Source organism: Centrocercus urophasianus, unplaced genomic scaffold (genome assembly GCF_019232065.1).
Source record: "Centrocercus urophasianus isolate 14NV4802_14NV808 unplaced genomic scaffold, USGS_Curo_1.0 seq_25, whole genome shotgun sequence".
Lineage (NCBI taxonomy): Eukaryota > Metazoa > Chordata > Aves > Galliformes > Phasianidae > Centrocercus > Centrocercus urophasianus.
In genome coordinates, this window is record NW_024884811.1 from 8,887,765 (window position 1) to 8,906,895 (window position 19,131).

Consider the following 19,131-nt stretch of genomic DNA (forward strand, 5'->3'; position numbering starts at 1 on the left):
GAGAAAAAGAGCCAAATTAAAATCTGTACTGAGATAACTTATGATTGATTGATTGATTGATTGATGAGCTAAATTATGAATGATGACAATGAATACAGTCTGCCAGTGCATTTCTTTCTGATGCCATGTTAATGACTTGGATGACCGAATAAGGAAGAATCTGAGCAAATATGAAGACACCAACTGGAGGGAACGACTTGCAAGCACTCCACAGAGTAGCACCAGAATTCTAAAAAATCTTGATAGACTAATAAAGCAATCTGGAATCTCTGCATGGGATTGAATTTAATATAGACAAGTGCAAACTGCTACCTTCTGGAAGAAGAGAGCAAATATACAAATAAAAGCTTTGGAAAAATAGACTAGTTGAGTCTGAGGTATAATGATCCCTCAGTGGGGTAATGCACTGATAAGACAACTCTGACTTGTGCTAAGCATTAAAAAGAATTGGCATTATTCATTCTACTCAGCATTTGTGGGATTGATGCTTTGTTCTGTTCGAGAAATGGAAAGACAAATCAGGAATCAGAGAATCACAGAATTCTAAGCTGAAAGGGACCCACGGGGATCATCAAGTCCCACTCCTTTCCCTACACAGAACTACCCAAATTCCAACCCTATGTCTGAGTGTTGTCCAAGTGCTCCTTGAACTTTGGCAGCTTGGGGCTATGACCACTGCCCGGGGAGTCTGTTCCAGTGCCAACCACTCCCTGATAAAGAACCCTTTCCTAACACTCCTCTGACTTTCCCCTGACCCAGCTCCCTGCCATTCCTTTGGGTCCCACTGCTGGTAATCAGAGAGAAGATTTTAGGGAAAGAAACGACACTTATCCGAGGTTTAGGAAATATGACTTGTGAACAAATACCGAAGGATTAAAATTTTAATTCAGAAAGATGAATGGTGGCAGAAGAAAAAACATGGTAACAGCACTCTGCTGCTTAAAAAACAAGGAGGAAGGAAAAAAAAATGATTGTCCCCAACTAGAGACAGATCAGGAACGCCCTTTCTTGTAAATCTGCCTAATTTTCAATGAAGTAAGCTTTTTGCTAATAGCATAAACTTCCAAACTGAGAGATTTACAATAAATGAAATAACAATTCATGTAAATTATGGGACCTTTTCTCTAGTGATTTGCAGATTAAGATAAGTAGGCTGTATTTTTTAAGGAGAAAGCTAGTCTAGTGATTCCTTACCTCTAGTTTGAGACTACAGCAACAAATTAAACACTGTAATTATGGCAAATTGTTCACTGCTGGCTTATGAAAGTCAATTACTTCACTGTGCTTTAAAGTTGAGTGATAAAAGTTGCAGAGCCTGTGAATAATTGTGAACATCTCATGGGGAATGTCGAAGGTTTCCCACAGACCCCACTGCAAAGAGCTTTGATTTCATGCTCTTAGTGTTGTGACTGAGGAGCTTGGCTTACTTATATTTATCAATAACAATTTTGATGTTAAGTCAGTTTTCTGCACTTCTTATTAGAGCCATCCAGGCATGCATCAGCTTATATCATAAACTTTGCAGATGTGCACTCTGTTTCAGAGAAAATTCCTTTGCATGCACCATCAGGTTGCCCAGAGAAGCTGTGGCTGCCCCATCGGTGAAGGTGTTCAAGACCAGGTTGGATGGGATCCTGAGCAGCATGAGCTAGTCAGTGGCAACCCTGCCCACAGTAGAAGATTGGGACTGAATGGTCTTTCCTACCCAAGCCATTAGATGTTACTTTGATCTTTGAATATATAAAGAGTCTCAGAATCCCCAAAACAGTCAAAGTACCACTGTAATATAATTCTAACACAAGATGAAACCAAGATATTCGAGTTAAGGATCTGTGCTTCACGCATAGAATGATGCCATGAAGTAGATGAAACAGCCATGTGCCTTTAATCCACCACCACTGTCTTTGTCTGTGAACAGTATACAAAGGAAAACATTTCCTAGCTGGTTAAATACTGTGTCTTGACATTTTGTTCCTGAATATCCACAATTACTTCACAACTTCCTCATGAAAGTGTAAGCAATTGAAATTCCATAATAAAATACAACAAGGTTAAGATGTGGCAATTTTAACTGTCTAGTCAGTTGCTTTGACTCATTCTATAGTTAATACAAAGACCTAAGACCTTGCAGAAAGCAGTTAATTCCACTTTGCAATGAACTACAAAAATTTTGTAGATGAATATCCTCTTACAGGTTCCTATTTCTATTCTTTCATTATAAATAGACCCACGATGACTGACTTAGATTGATAGCTAATTTAAAGTTAGGATAAATTGATACTATTTTAACTAAGCATACTGTTTAACCATCTGTATTTACATAGATCTGAAGGGCAAGACAAAATTGATTAATATGCAATATATACAGAAAATAAACAGCCTTTTCTCAATATGAAGGTTCTAGATACAGAGAGAAAGAAGAGTAAGTTTGGACTGGAAATCACAGAATCACAGAATCACAGAATTGTAGGGGTTGGAAGGGACCTCCAGAGATCAATGAGACCAACCCCCTGCCAAAGCAGGTTCCCTACAGCAGGTCGCACAGGTAGGCATCCAAGCAGGTCTTGAACATCTCCAGAGAAGGAGACTCCACCACCTCCCTGGGCAGCCTGTTCCAGTGCTCCGTCACCTCACTGTAAAGAAGTTCTTGTGCACATTTGTGCAGAACTTCTTGTGCTGCAGTTTCTGGCCGTTTCCTCTTGTCCTGTCTCCACTCACCACTGAAAAGAGTCTGGCCTCGCCAGTATGGCCCCCAAACTTCAGATATTTATAAACCTGGATCAGGTCCCCTCTCAGTCTTCTTTTCTCAAGGCTGAACAGACCCAGTTCACTCAGCCTTTCTTCATAGCAGAGATGCTCCAGGCCCCTCACCATCTTTGTGGCCCTCCGCTGGACTCTTTCCAAGAGATCCCTGTCTTTTTTGTACTGGGGAGCCCAGAACTGGATGCAGTACTCCAGATGAGGCCTTACCAGGGCAGAGTAGAGGGGGAGGATCACCTCCCTCGACCTGCTGGCCACGCTCTTTTTAATGCACCCCAGGATGCCATTGGCCCTCTTGGCCACAAGGGCACACTGCTGGCTCATGGCCAACCTGTCGTCCACCAGGACACCCAGGTTCCTCTCCGCAGAGCTCCTCTCCAGCAGCTCATCCCCCAGCCTGTACTGGTGCATGGAATTATTCCTCCCCAGATGCAAGACTCTACACTCGCTTCTGTTAAACCTCATCCAGTTTTTTTCTGCCCAGCTCTCCAGCCTGTCCAGGTCTCGCTGAATGGCAGCACGGCCTTCAGGCATGTCAGCCAATCCTCCCAACGTCGTATCATCAGCAAACTTGCTAAGGGTGGCCACTATCCCCTCATCAAGGTCATTGATGAAGATGTTGAACAAGACCAGACCCAGCACCGACCCCTGAGGAACACCGCTGGTTACAGGCCTCCAACCAGACTCTGCACCACCAACGACGACCCTCTGTGCTCTGCCAGTCAGCCAGTTCTCAACCCACCTCACTGTCCACTTATCTATCCCTCACTTCCTCAGCTTCGTTATAAGGATGTCGTGGGGGGACAGTATCAAAAGCCTTGCTGAAATCAAGGTAGACTACATCCACTGCTCTCCCCCCATCCACCCAGCCAGAGACAACATCATAGAAGGCTACCAGATGGGTCAAGCACGATAGAGATATAGATAGAGATATAGAGATACATATCATAATAGAGATATAGACATATATAGAGATATAGAATATAGACACTAAAAATAGAGATCAAAGGCAGAGAAATCCAGCAATGCACAGGGCAATTAACAAGACAAATGTTTACTGACAAGTTCCTAAACTCCTCTACAGTAAGAATTCACTGAAATTGAAATAAATATTCAACAACTTCTCTATAATCTAGGTAAATATAGAACTTTTTAAATAACTCCATTGATAGGGCTTTTTTTTTTTGAAAAGACCTAAACAGGATACTGTTGTATCAAATCCTTTAATTAAGAAACGCTATAATACAAATGCTTCAAAACTAAATATAACCATGGATAAAGAATGCCTTCTGATTTCCTAATATCTTCAATGAAAATGATCTCTGACATGTTTTATGCCTATTATTATATGACATTTTCCAGAAAAGATAGGAAGAAAAACTCTCACTCATGACTTTCATAAATGAAACAAGATTTCCTTTCACTGCTTCTCTGTGAGCTGTGCCGAGGCTCTGCAGATCTTCTGCTACAGATGGAAATGCTGCTGAAAGCTGCCATTGCTAGAGCTATCCAAAGCAATCATGAGCACTGAAGTTCACAAATACTGAAGTAGCTTTCATCTTCTGACAACAGAATACTTCCTATAATGCCTTCTCAAATGTAAGTTTAAGATGGGTTTGGTTTTGCAAATTAAATTGAAAGCATTTGAACAATGCTGTAGCCACTCACACATAGTTGAAGAGACTTTGACAAAAATGTATTCTGTAAATTACCTCTTTCTCAGATATGGGACACTGTCAGAGGTAGTATCTTTTATTAAGATGATTTATTTAATTGACACGACCACTTTTTGGATAGTGGATTAATTTTTCAAAAGATGCATAGAAAGTCTGAATGGCTTACAAAAGACTTAAACAAGGTAATTAGGCACTCCTTTTATTAAAAATATTGACTTACATGATTAGTAGAGAACTGCATGGGCTGCACTGGAAGTAATGCCTCCTATTTTTTATGTTGGCCCACCATGTCGGAGTGGATATTGGTGGTATGGCAGAGGAAGCTGAATCAATATTCCATTCCATTTTGTTATGTCTGAATGAGGTGGAAGTGCATATATGGTAAAGGTGTGGATCTGAATTCTTCTATGCAGAAAAAATGGCACCCACTGACATTTGCCAACACTTGCTGAGCATTTCTGGAGCCCAAGCAGTGGATGTGAGCACACTGTGGTGGTGGTGCTGCATTTCAGCAGTAGGGACAACAACTGTGGGTCACCTCTGCTGGTGAAGATTTTTTTGAGCATGGCATGCACGCTCTTGTTCACTGCTGGTGAAAATGCTACTGGATGTAACTTCATTAAAAATATTGTTTTTTAACTGAGATTTCTCTTTCAAATAGTGTTATTGTTCTCTTTTATCCACTGCAGCTTCATGGAAATAAATAGAATGCATTACTTTGAGAGACCTACCTAAATCTACAGCATTTTTACTGAAGTATCATATATCGTGTCCTATGTCACTATTAAGTCTTCTGCCAGGGTGACCTATACATTTGGTATATCACCTATTGCAATAGATGCAGCAATTCCTTTATTTTGCTCTGAGAGCTATTAAGGAAATTCTAAATTATGTTTCTAGTCAATATTTGAATAAATAAAAGACTAAATTAATTGGACATGCTGGTCTATAAAATATCGCCAACATTCAGAGTATTCTTAATGAGGCATCATATCCAAGCTTATTTCAGATAAAAGAATATATTTATTTCAAGGCTTTCTTCATTGCCTCTCTCCACTGTGTGATTTTCTGTGCTGTCCTGCCATACATTTTGTAATCAGTCCTTCTAAAGACTCACTGTCTCTGTAGAAAAAATCTTTTCAAGGAAAAAAAAAGGTATTTGAACAATTTGCAATAAATATTTTAATGTGTGTAGGTGTGGAACTCACAAATATAACTTTTTAAAATATTTATTCTACCTTTACCTTCAGACTTGCAGAGCAACCATCTAATGTAACAGAGAAGATGGCAATTAAATAGTAGTATTGACTATCATTTCCCTCTACTCACACATCCTTATTACCTTCCATAAAACACAGTACCCTTCTCAGCCAGCGCAGAGAGCAGAGAACAAAGGAAACTATGGTGGCCTGAAGTCCAGATACCCAGGAATCCATCCAAAATTAATCTGTCTTTCCTGGAAGAGCAATTTGTTCAAGTGCTGCTCAGCACCACTTAGAATACTCCTAAAAAGGCACTACTGAGACACCTGCATTAACAGTTTAAATATTAACCACCTTTTATTTACTTTTTTTATCTCCTTTGTTACAGGGGAGAGAAAGCAGCATGTGGTGTGTGTGTGTTTACATGTGTGTGTTAAAGTTCAAACTGTACCTCAGGAAATGAAAAAAAGCATTCAACTTCGCAAAACAGGTGGAAGCATGGCAGAGATTTATAAAGAATGGCACTGGTTACCCTGGAAACAGGTTTGAATGCTTTCTTCAAACAAGATGCTCACTGTTGACCTCTTTCTAACTGCTTTGTATGGATGTAAGGTGCAACTTTTTTGCAAAGTTTATTTTAAAAGGTTTGTGTACCACTTAAAGGCATTACTTTGTTTCCTCCTCACTTACAAGCTTATAAAGTGAGACAAATACTTGAGAACAATAATGCAGAAATACCAATCATCTGCAAATATTTGATTAAAAAAACCTTAACAAGAATTTGTATTGAATGCATTTAAAGTACTTGTGAACACAAAAATATTTTGGCCTACATGCTATTTTCTTCACAATAACTACTTTAAAAACATCAATAAGCTGCTGTTTATGGAAATAAGCCACCCCACGTCCTGTTACAGAATGTACAAACCTGAGATAAATTTCCACTAGATATATAACATTATTTTCTCTTCCTCACGGCCAAAGGTTTGCTTGTTTTTGTAAGAACTGACACTTTACATAACATTTTTGGACGAAGCCTATTACAATTGCCACTCAGTTCTGATAAGGCCTTTAATGCAGTGTATTAGCAACAGAGAGAAAACTGTGTCTAAATCAATCTACCTTTCTCATCATGTACTATTAAACTTCAGGGTACAGGAAAATGAAAACAGAAAGAATCATTATTGCAGGGATAATGCATGAAGCAGGTATAGAGCAACATGCATTGCTAATTTAGGGATAATCCTAGGCAATCTGGATGTCTAAGTGGTACAGTACATTCTAGCATCATATCCCAGAAGCAATCAGTGTTGCCTGGTTCAGTTGTCTAGCATTGTCTGATCTAACAGATTCTGGGGACATTTGGTCTCTGTTCTTTGACATCAGAGAAAGACAACATTGGGGAATGGGCAAAAAGAAAGGAAAGCCAAAAAAACCATAATCTGAAACTCAACTGAATCTAGTGAAAGAAGAAAATAATTGAGGATTGTAAAAAACTGTACTGTGCAAATAAAATTGGGTTATATTTGTAATGTACCAGTAGTTCACATCATCATGCTTAATTGGTAGTACGATTTTTAGACTCACTTTTAAGGTCACAATATAAAGCCTTCTTTCTGAAGCCTACCATTTTTTATTAATTTCTGGAGAGAGCAGATGGATTTGCTTGCACTAGGGAATCTTTCTTATGAGAAAATATATTAAAAGTTTCTATGTTCGCAGCACTCCAAGTGAAACGATTTCACTTATCTTAAAATTTCTCATAAATATTCAGCATTTTCTTTGAAATATTATCTCTTGAGATTTCGATGTTACATTTGTTTTTTAAAAATAGAAAAGGAAGATTGTCTCTCATGGTCCTGGATCAAGGCCTGTAAACATTCCAAACATCAAAAGAGGTTTAATTAAATGAACTCAAGTTTCATATTTCTTAGAATCCTAGACCAAGTTCACATACCATTCCTTAAACTACATAATGCTCTTCAAAGGTTATTTTCTATTTTCCTGTTTTACATTATGTCAGGTAGCAATGCCTGACATATTTCATAGACTCCTGTCTTTATGGAGCCTTTTAAAACTGACAGCTTTAGCAAGACGGACCATCTTCAGCAGTGTAAATACTTCTGAGCATCAACTTACTAAAGATTATGTTGACTGTGACAAGAGACTTAACTTTGCATTCAATACTTATTTGTGAAATGAACCTGACTTGTGAGACTGCTTAGGTTTTAGATTCTGGTTGGAAAACAACTTAGCTTTTCAGGGACTAGTGGTAAAAATTTGGAATGAGATTCCCTTCCCTCTCAGTAGGTAAATCTCCAGCACTACCACTATTCTGGAGTTAACAGACACTGAATGCACTTCAGAGAAAATGATTAACCACAGTCTTATTTGTGGCATTTAAAGTAATGTGGCAAATATCTTTGCATATCCTCCCTATGATGACAGGCAGTGTAAGTCAGACATGCCTAAAATAAGCCTGAAATATTTATTGGCATGGCAGGTTGCTTAACAACTTTCATTATAAATGCCTTTTTCCATTCTGAATTCATAACAACAAAGAAGACTCACACAGACACCATGGTACATGTTCCATTCATTCATTCTCCTAACACAAAATTACATATGGAATGCATCTTATTAAGAATCACATCAAATTTTCCAAAGAGTATGCAAATGTCCTGTGGAATATGCCTCAACATGACAGAACACACCACTGCGAAGCAGTGACATAGTAAGCTACATAGACTCAATGACTCTCAAGTAGAAAGGGGATGTAAAGCCAGCTGCTACATGTTGCATGGGCTCTACACACTACCCACTATATATAAGAAAAAGGACCCCCACCACCGAAATCGTGAGTTTAGGAAGATTGCCTAATTCCTTCTCTTTATTTCCATTATGAAAGTGCAGTTAGTAACAAAACAATCTGAATTCTTTAGCAAGCCACACAGACTCTTTCACTAAAAAGTCAATTCAGCTCTTCTCTGACCAGTTTCAAGAAAAAACAAGGTATTTTTTTTACACCGACTTTTCTCCCCAACTCTTACTTGGGTAAAATTATTCTTTAAACAAAGAGATGACTCTTGGATTGATTGAAATATTTTTTTTTTAGTTTGGCCACAGAAATAGGACATCCCCATCCCAGTGATGTTGCCGACTGCAGGTCAGATAGGATATGATGCCTAGTTACAGACAGGAACCTATTGCTTGTCTTTAAATGCTGGACACGGCAGATCAGATAATGCTGAAAATGATTATTAGAGCATTTATTTCTAGGTCCTTCTTCACTGTATGCTGTGTTCAGACTAGATAATTATAGGTATTCTTACAATAAAGTGTACAATCCATCACAAAAATCATTCATATTGACCAACTGTCAACAATCAGGCTATTCTCTCCTTGCAGTTCATAATGCTCCTAGAATTTCATTGTCTGCTTTTCCTGTTATATCTTATAATGGCATACGAGTATCAGTAATATAATTTACAGACATCATTCTCATATCTTTCCATTATTCAAATTAACTTTGTCTAGTTGAAGATTAACACCTTCCTTCTTAGGACACAGACAACAATTTTACTTGTTATAAATGTTTTGTAAGTTAGCACACTCATGCCTGTGACTGCATTCTTCCATAGCAGTTTTTTTCTTTTTAGTCGCAGCTCAGTAAAGATCAACAACAATAAAAGGTTGAAATGTATGCAGAAAAACATATATTGGACAGGCTGTTCATTCATTGTCACTGCAGTATCTCCCAAAAATTCAAAGCTCAAAGAAATAATCTATAACTCCAGATGTCCTGACTGAAATACCAAGAAAAAAAAATAAGAAAAATAGAACAAAATAGTTAGCTAACTGATTTACAAAAAAAGATTCCACTTCATTTTCTTTCTTTTGCTTTTTTCCCCCATGTCAAAAAACTAAGCAAAACTGAAAGACATTCCCAGCTTCATTGGTATGGTTCAAAAGTAAACCACATACTCCACAAAAAAAGGTACGTATATATTCTTTTCAGATGCTCTCTTCCTTCTCCCTTAGCTTCCTCAGTTTTTGTTGTTGCTTTTCAATGAATGGAGAATTAAATATGCTAATCAAAAGGAATGCTGTACATGCTAATTAATTCCTGAATATTAAACAAGCAATATTTCAAGCATTTTTACTTCTCAGGTACCTAATCAGGAAAGACTTGGTGATTTCTGTATGATGGATCTTAGCTATATCTGCTAATGAGAAAGCAAAAAACAATTTAAACTTGATTTTTAATACATGAAGGTGTTCAGCTCTGTGGCAAGTTCTTGTACATGTACAATGTTAGACATGGCTTAAAAATAGAGGAGAAAAACATCAAAAAGAAGAGCAACCAATGAAACAAAATGATAGTTTTCAATTAGATATACCTAGGAAAGTACCACAGTTTTTTCAGGATAAAAAAAAAAAAATACATTCAAAAAGCAATACAGTAAAAATGAAGTTAATAAAAACTGTTGTGAATGATTGCCTTAGAAATGCTTAAGAGGAAATCCAAACACTTGTAATTATGAGAATATTCCACTCCAAGAGTCTCATGTGAAATACATCAGTGGTTTTCTTTTTGTTTGCTTGTTTCTTTCTTTTGTGTGTGTGTTTACAGATCTCAACATGTAAAAAAAGAAGTGCTATGTTTCCTTGAGTTACAATTAATCATATTAAAGATCTCTAATAAAAATGAAGATATTTAAATACTGGAATAGTTGCTTCACGATGCCATTCGTTTCCTGATGCTTCTACTATCAGGAGAAGATCCTTTTTTTCAAGGTCTAAATGAAGATCTTGTTTTCAGGTCAGTTCAAGTCTAGGAGAATGCTGACTGCAGTACAAGACAATCCCTCTAACACAGTGAAAAAGCATACAAAATACAGGAATTGGATGTGAACATACATCACAGAACTAATGATTCAAGTATTCTGCTAAATAAGAATAAGCCTATATCATAATTTCCCTGCTCAGGTTTTGCAGTATGAAAAATTTCATTTTTATTGTCATTGTTAATGTCAATGTCGATGTCTTTTTTAAAAAAAATGAAATCTGGAAAGTATTTTCTTTTTCTCTTTTTTTCAACATCGTTTCATATCCTAGTTAGCACAGTTAAAGAGACATGGAAAGTGAAAAGTTGGTTTTCCTGAAGTCAGAAAAGTTTTCAACTTCGCTTTGCATTCAACACAAAATTTGCATGGGCTAGGATCAAGCTAACCTGCTTAAAAAATCTGCAATTTTTTAAAATCTGAAAATAAACATGGAATATACAACAGGAGAAAATAAAGCAGAAAAGGACTGGGTGTCCTAAATGATCTCAACTATGCTGGCTATATTCCACTATGAAAACAGCAAGGCAAACAGCATCAAATGCAGAAGATTTATTAGAATGTTAGAACTTTAGAATATTAGATTTGCATTTAATAAGCTGTAACTAGCAGCAGTGCAATATTCAGGTTTCTACAGTAATATTTAAATTCGACATGCACATGCAGTACAGCTTTACACTTCAAAATGCTCCCCTAGTTCCTCCTCAGCCTGATTGCCTTGGTGTGGGCATAGGTAGCAAGGTCTGCCCACACCTGTGGAATAAGATGGCTGCATGTGAGGCTGCTATAACCTAGAAGGTATAAAAGCAAACTCAAATGCTTTCTCTGTATATGAAAATAAGATGTAGAAGAATGGGAGAAAGTGTCTGGCTGCCTTCCTTCATACACCTCATGGGAATATGAATTGTCTTAAGCTACCCAATAATTTAACACAAAACTTTATTCTCATCACTTTTCTATAACTCATGGGATTAACTCTATTATTTGGACTTACTCCTTCAGGAAAGAACACAGGTTACCACCCAAATTCAGGTAGAAGGGATGCCTGTGTTTTTATGACAAGCAGGGATACCTGCACATTTCCAAGTAATCTCAGTGTTCTTTCCTGGGTAGCACAGTTTTCTGCTGTTTTAAGCCGACTGTGCTTCAAAAATGTACTCTTCCTTTAATGCTCAGGAAATGACTTTGTGGAGAAAGGGCTGTCATTAGCTTCAGTTTTATATTATGAATACACCAGAACAATATTGAAACCTTCGTTTTGTCTTTTGTGTCTTTTGCTGTACAGTTCTCAAGATAACTTCTGCTGTCAGAAAAGTCAACTTCAGCAGCTGAGTATATAAAAGCAGACTGAAATGGAAGATAATTGTATCATAGACTTTTGATCAATATGTGTCCAAGAGTGAATTCTCCTTTGTGAAAACAGAACCTCTCCAAGAATTGTTGAAATTTATTTTTCAAACATCCTTTAGCTTTATGTAGCATACTGAGACTACAGCAGCCTTTCTCTTCCCAGTGAAAGCCTTTGCTCCCTTCCAGTTTCATCACCTTCCTTGAAACCTTCTACCACATAAATGAAATTTTTGAAAGAGCAGTCTCAAGGTGCTCAAGAAGACCACAGTGAAAATGAAGATGTCAATAGGCATGGAATAGGGTATGGAAGATAGCTCAGCCACAGAGTAGTGAGAAATGATTTTAAAGAGCTTCACTAGAAACAAAGGAGATAAATCAGTATGAAGGGATGTATGAGTCAGGATCAATAGCAATAATAACAGATAAAGACAAGCTTCCAGCAGCAGTTTCCAGGTAGTTTTGGTCTGTCAGCCCTCCTGCACTGTTCCAATCGCAGTCTAAGAACTGGTGCTCAGGCTGCAGATACTCACTCACCGCCTCCAATGTGGGAATTTTCTGGCTTCTTCAGGTCCTTCTGATATCCCCTACAGCCCTGCAAATCCCTCCGTGAGGACTTTGCCTCTCAGCCTGACCTGATGCCCTGCACCTACTGTAGATTCTAGCCTAGGGAAAGCACCAAAGGACATCTGCTCACCTTCCAGTCTTTTCCTCCCAGAAGCATATCTACTTTCCAACGTAGCTATCACTCTTGAGAAATACCTTCGCTTCTCCTTGGCTGAATTTAACTTGGAGGACACATTGTTTAATTTGTTCCCTCTTTTGAAAGCTTCCTTTCTGTCTATTCAGGATTTTGCCATCCTGTCCAGAAAGGAGATGGGATCTCACATCATTTGCTATGTACATATGCCCTCCCTGCTTGCTGTGTGGGACAGTTCTTTCAGTAAGTTTAAGAGAGCTTCATTATTGTAACCCTCTCACGGTTTCCTTCTGTCTTCTAGGACATTTCATATTCTGCTGTCAGGACATCTCTTCTTAGCACAGTCAGTTCTGACTGGGTTTTCCTAGTATGACTTTACTGAGAAAGAGAGAAATAGTTAAGTGTAGAACTGGAAAGAAAATAAATTAATGTTTGGCTCAAGGCTTGCAGTTTTGATGTACCTATATAGAGCCTGCAACACGAGTCCTCTCCTGTGGGATGGCAAAAAATGAAGACATCTAAAAACTATTCAGATTTGAAAACCTTTGTTTAAATATAAAGAAAAGATTAGCTTTTGTTTTTTAAGAAATACTTGTATCTAAAAGACTATTTCATTGTGATTGATAGTACAGAAAGCACTTGAAAGCCCCAGATAAATGCAGACTTCCCCTGAAGCTGTAGTACCTATGTTTTTATTTATATATCTAAGCTTTGAGTGCAGTAACTTACGCAGTGATGAGTCTCCATGGAGACTGAAAAGACATTTTAAATATCCATGATTATTCCAGCATATAAATCTTTCTTAATAGCTGTCGTATGAATTTTTAGCTGGTGGCAACATTTGATGATCATTCTTGGTTGTTTGTGTGTTTTATGTAATCTATTCACAGAAATACACTTATTGACAACAAAACCTTGTGATGACTATAAGAAATGAAAAAGCACTTGTATTTAAGACCAGCTACCAATATTGATTTTATTTTTTTTTTAATCTATGAAGGAACTGTCTTTAAATCTGCTCAGAAAAATAAATTCAATTGCTATGAATTTTCCATTGAGCAAATGGAAAAAAAAGTACATTACTTTTTTGCAGTAAATAAGGAGATTGCAGTAAATAAGGAGAGACTCTAAGAGATGGCCAATTTCAATTTGTGCCTCTAAAAATACAACTCAAAAGAGGTATTCATTATTTCTCTCAACTTTCCCACAGCTTACACACACGCAATTTTAATTTATGCTTCATTTTGTTTTTTAATTGCAGGTGCAAGTTGTTTATTGGTAACTTTTCACTGGGGCTTAATGAAGTGTATTCTGGTTCTCAGCCAGCAACCAAAAGTGAAAGGTCTGATACTAAATATTGCATCAAAGGAAGGTTTGCATCACCATCCTTTCAGACTGGCTTATATTTTGTTCTCTTCTTTTCTCCCAGAGGCCATAATGCTCAATTGTATTATCTCATTGTTTTTAATAAAGGAGCTGTAATATGCAATCTCCTCTCAATGACTGGCAATAGAAACTGCTAGGGAGTCCCATTCTTTCTTCAGACTAGATCTGGAATCAAATTTATTTGTTTCTTTTTTCTTTTTTTTCCTTTTTTTTTCCCCTTCCTTTAGTTCGGTTTGCCTCTGCTAATATCTATCAGTCAGAGTGCAAATTTCAGTTCAATTAATATGGGTTTCCTAAAGAGTTTTGCCTTCCAGGTACAAGAGCAAAAAAAAAAACCTCACAAGGCAGATACTGGTTGTACTATTTAGAGTACATCTGAAAGGCATAGTTTAAAATTTAGGTATGGAAAAACTGGTGATATCATGCAGATTTGTCTCTGTCAAGAGAGTAGGCCTGAAAAAAGAAAAAAAATGGCTTTCCAAGGCAGATATTCCATATAAATTGTCTTTTAATTGATGGAACACCTTTTTGCTTGCTGTGAACAAAGCACTTTAAGTAGAGACTTATAGTGCATGTGACAGGAAATAATTCAAGATAAAATACACTGATTTATTCTTCCACTTGTAGTATCCTGCTCTTATGTGAACTCATGGCAGAGGATGGCTGCTGCAAGTAAAGGGGAGTGGAGGCTACGAAAGGCTTCCCTGCTGCGAACACCAGGCAGTTACTGCTCTTTTCTTGATTTTATGTGTGAACTAAGTCTTAGTTCCAACGGCAGCAAAAAAATAGGAAAGGATGGAGGGAGGTTCCTGTTCTTCCAAGTAGCTAGACCTGTCCTGACATACCTTTGTACATTTTCCTTGGTGCTCCCAGGAGTTCTGCGCAGGCCTTCTGATTGCCTCTCCAGAACTCCATGGGAACCATAGTTCATAGTCTCCTGCTAAGGCAGTAATGTGCAAATGAAATACCTTTCACATGGTGACCAAGCTGCTGACCCCTTCTGCCCAGAGCTTACAAGGAACACCCCTGAAGTGCTTAGGCAATGTTTGCTGGGCTTTGCCCCTCTATCCTAGGGAGAACTACAATTATTTTGCAGGAATAACTGGTGTTTAAAGTCTACACTGCATAAGCTAAGCACTGCACAGTGATATCTTAGTTCAGCAGGAGAAAATTAGCAAAGAATTGGAAATGGTGATATTCAAGTCCTGATGGAGTGTCTCAGTCAGCTTGAAACTTTGTGCATCACTGCACTATAAAGCAAAGGCATCCACAACATATTCAGCCACTCAGATGGTCCTCTCTTCTTCATCAGCCAGCACAGAGGAGGATTTCTGTGCTTGTACGCTGACTGCAGCCTCTGCTTTCTCTCTGCTTTCTCTCTGCTGGTTCCCCTGGGGACTTCTCTAAGCAGGTTGTGACCTCCTGGGCTCACTGTTTTCACTGCTAGTTCTACATGGGTACTATACAATGCCTGGAGAAATTACATTCTGTAGAAGTATATTTTCCTGTAAAGCTTACTAAAACACAAAGCCTACTAAAGACACAGAACCTTTCTCCAGTATAAGATAGGCTTTTCTGTCTTGCTTATCCTCCAGAAAGAGAAATACTAATGTCTCTCACACTGTGAGAAAGAAGAGTGAGCATTGGGTAGAAGTAGAATTCATATTACAACAATGTTTTCTTTCTTTTTCCTTATTTTGCTATAAATTTGCCTTCATAAACCTAGAAACATGCATATGAAAAAAAAAAAACAAACAGATTTTCTAATGGAAACTCTGCTTTGAGACTCTGGCTTTGAATTTATTTTATTTTACAATCATCAAACAGAGCTAGGTTGTGAAGCTTTTATAGGTCTACTAGATTTGCAACAGACATCCAGCCTATCCAGAATATATCTGTGTTCTAAGCTTCCATAGAAGTTGAAATATACAGTTCTTCAAGTATCCTGTAATTTGCTCTGGCTGCCAGCTGGAATCTATCACCATAATAGCTTTATGGCCTGTTTTAAGTCACCATTCATGTCTTCCTTGAAGCTGAAATTTCCAAAAGTTATATTTCATATTGTTCATGTTCTTTATATTCTTTGTGTGAACTTGGCAGCGGCTCAAACAAAGAACAAGACTGATGAAACTACACTTTTTTTTTTTTCTTTTAATTGAAAACATTTATTATTAAGCATTCATTATGAATGCCTTTGTTTAATTTGCAGTCTTGCAATATTCTGACGATGGATACTCTAAAGATTGTTTTCTTTGCAGACCAGACCTAAATAGCATGAAGTTACAATTAAAAAAAAAAAACAAAAAACCAAAAAAAACAAAAAAAAAAACTGCTATTGGATTATAACTGCTATTCCTTTGCAGTTTGAATCTTGACATAACAACACTGATGGCAATTCACTTTCTTTATTCGTGGGCTGAATTCTAGTGAAACTTCTTATACTTGCTCATATATAGCCCATGTCACACATAGCTATCATTCTTTTGAAACTGTGAATAACTGACATTTTAAACAAGTTGTACTGAAATTAGGCAAAGATGAAAGTGGAATCAAAAACAGTAGCAGAGGTGAAGGAGCTAATAAGGGAGATAGCACTCTGATAAACTTCCCTCGCAATACCCACAAAGGCATATATGGCATATATGCTACTGGCATATACCTTGTTGTTTCTGTTGGCCTTTTAAACAGCCTTCAGATTGCATGGATGAAACCAGCATTTGGTGCTATTGCCATTATCCCAATCCATAGCAGCTAACTGCAAATCTGAAATCTGTAACAGGAGAGGCTTCTTCAGTGTATCACAAGGTTTGAGCTTGGTGCAGTGCCCCAATATTTCTCCAGTGCTACAAATAACCAATTTAGACTACTTGGGTACAGAGAAAAGTAAATGTTCTGCAACTTGAGCTGAGAGTGGGAACAGTTTTAGGATATTACTGAGTCAGTGATACGACTCATACGTTGTTGGCTGACAGCAAAGCTTTCATTTGGGAGTGCTGAGCAGCAGTGTAACATTGTCAACCTGCTAGACTTGAGGAAGATAAAAAGAATGTATTAGTTACTGTTCAGCCAATAAAAGCTAACACTGCCACAAAATTATATGACATTTACTACTAGCAATATAAAATATTGTATGTTGATGATAACATACCAGTTTTTGTTTAATTTGCTGCTGGCTGTGACTCTCTGTAAATTAAAGAATATTCTGATCACTGGAATCAGCATTTCATACGCTCCCTTCAGCATATAGTTGTATTATCACACCAAAGTTTGTTTATTTTCCTAAAAAATTCTGCCAGTTCAATACTGGCATTTTCCACTTTTTGAAAAATTGAAGTGTATCATCTGGTCCAGGAAAACAAATGATCAAATGGTATTTTTCATTAAGAGTATTATAGCATGGTTTAAATAATGAATATTGGTTAAGCACCGCAGCATTTAGATGTTAATCTGATCTGATTTGCTTCCACCTACGCCAGTGTAACCCCTAGTGCCATATCTGAAGAGAAGAAGGATCTGGAACAGAAGACAATTCCTCTGCTTAATATCTGAATAGCTGAGCATCTGTATTATCTCATCAATCACACAGTGAAAGTCCACTGTGACATTTCTGGTCCAACAAAGCAAGTTTATTTTCAGACTGCCACATCTGCACTATTGTTATTAATTATTGATGCTCAGTTCACTTACCAGCTGGGAAATAGCCAGCTACAAAGCAGGTATGTTCTGCTTCTTGCTGTGCATTCATAAAGAACAATGGGCAGGAACCCAAAAACTACAGGGTAATTCTGGCACATTCTACGTGCTTTTGAAAATGAAAACTGAAGTATGTTAAGGCAGACTCTCTTCTCACCAAATGTGGATAGTAACCATGCATGATCTGTCACGTTTTCTCAACTAAAAAATTCTAGTGTTTCAAACTCATCAGGACTTCCATGTTTTTTTTCTGAGTGAAAGAATATGGCGTAGGAAAGGAGCAGTCAGGATATTCTTACTGCTACCCAGTTCTAAAAAGAGGCTAAATACATCCCTCATACTTCAGCCCTGATTTGTAGGGGTGCAAGCTGCAGAGGCACTACTGCAGTGATGGAACAGCTGTCAGTTTGCAACTAGTGCTCAAGGACAGGCTGCAGTCCACAATCCTGCCCTCTGTCCTGCTTCTCTGCAGTTAGATGAGTCTAGTTATGACCAATGGCAGGCCTAATCAACTGCCATATGAGACAGGAATGAAAAAAACTAACAGACAAACATTTAAAGTCCTCACACAGTCTGTTAGGTCCAACGGAAGTCAAAGGTGACTTCATTCTGCTGGTGAATTCCTGAAGCATACCAGTAAGATTAGCTCCAAAGAGGAGCTCTACTCAGCCATCAGTAAACTAGCAGAATTGGGGTGAATGACTGCTACCACATAATCATGAAGGAGAAGAAAGACATGGAGCAATCTGAGTAAATTCTGTCCAGACAATATTTGCTCCCTTTTCTGATTAGATGCCGTGTTTTCTGCATTAATACATCTTGATACAGTTCAGCAGAGATAAGCACAAACACTGATTCTTGGTAGCAGATTTATAACAAGAAGATGGCACATACATACTGAAGTAGGTTCATGTGGGTGCAGGAACTTCTGCAGAAGCTCTTTGTCCCTTGGCAAAACGAGTGAAAGGAGAGGCCCACAGGACAGAGAAGCAAACATGGATAATATCAGTCCCATAAGTATTTTTTCTCTTTGGTTGAAGAACACAAAAATAGAAAATAATGAAAATTGTCATAAAACTTAATAGCAGTCTTTTCCGATTAATTGCTACAATGCATGAGACAACTTCTTTTTCTTTCTTTCTTTTTTTTTTTTTTGACAGTACATCTATTGAAAACACTTTCTGATGAGGTTTGAACTTTTAAATCAAAGGTTTACTATTTTCAAAACAAAAACAGTTAGACACAGATTTTGCATACATTTCCATAAATAATATGCATATTTTAGTTCAGGATTTAGCGGAAAGAAAATGAAAGAAAGTTATCTTCATCAAAGCAATGTCGTCCAGGCTACCATAATGCTTAAGCCTACTATCATATATGTTATCAGAAAGAAGTACTTTTTCATCACCGAGAGCTGTTTTCCAGGCAAACCTAAAATCTTGCATTTGGAAATACCAAAGACAGGAGAAAATAACATATTCCTTTTTTTCAACTTAACAGATAAAGATTTTTTATATTACAAA

At 37.5% G+C, this 19,131-nt stretch overlaps 1 long non-coding RNA gene across 1 annotated transcript; it reads left to right on the top strand.

Annotated features, from left to right (window-relative positions):
• Positions 1–6,111: 6,111 nt before the first annotated feature.
• On the top strand, positions 6,112–17,167 carry LOC122164032. Its single transcript, XR_006170113.1, has 4 exons — positions 6,112–9,635; positions 10,272–10,460; positions 11,768–12,772; positions 13,791–17,167. It is a non-coding gene; the product is annotated as an uncharacterized LOC122164032 (long non-coding RNA).
• The last annotated feature ends 1,964 nt before the right edge of the window (positions 17,168–19,131 follow it).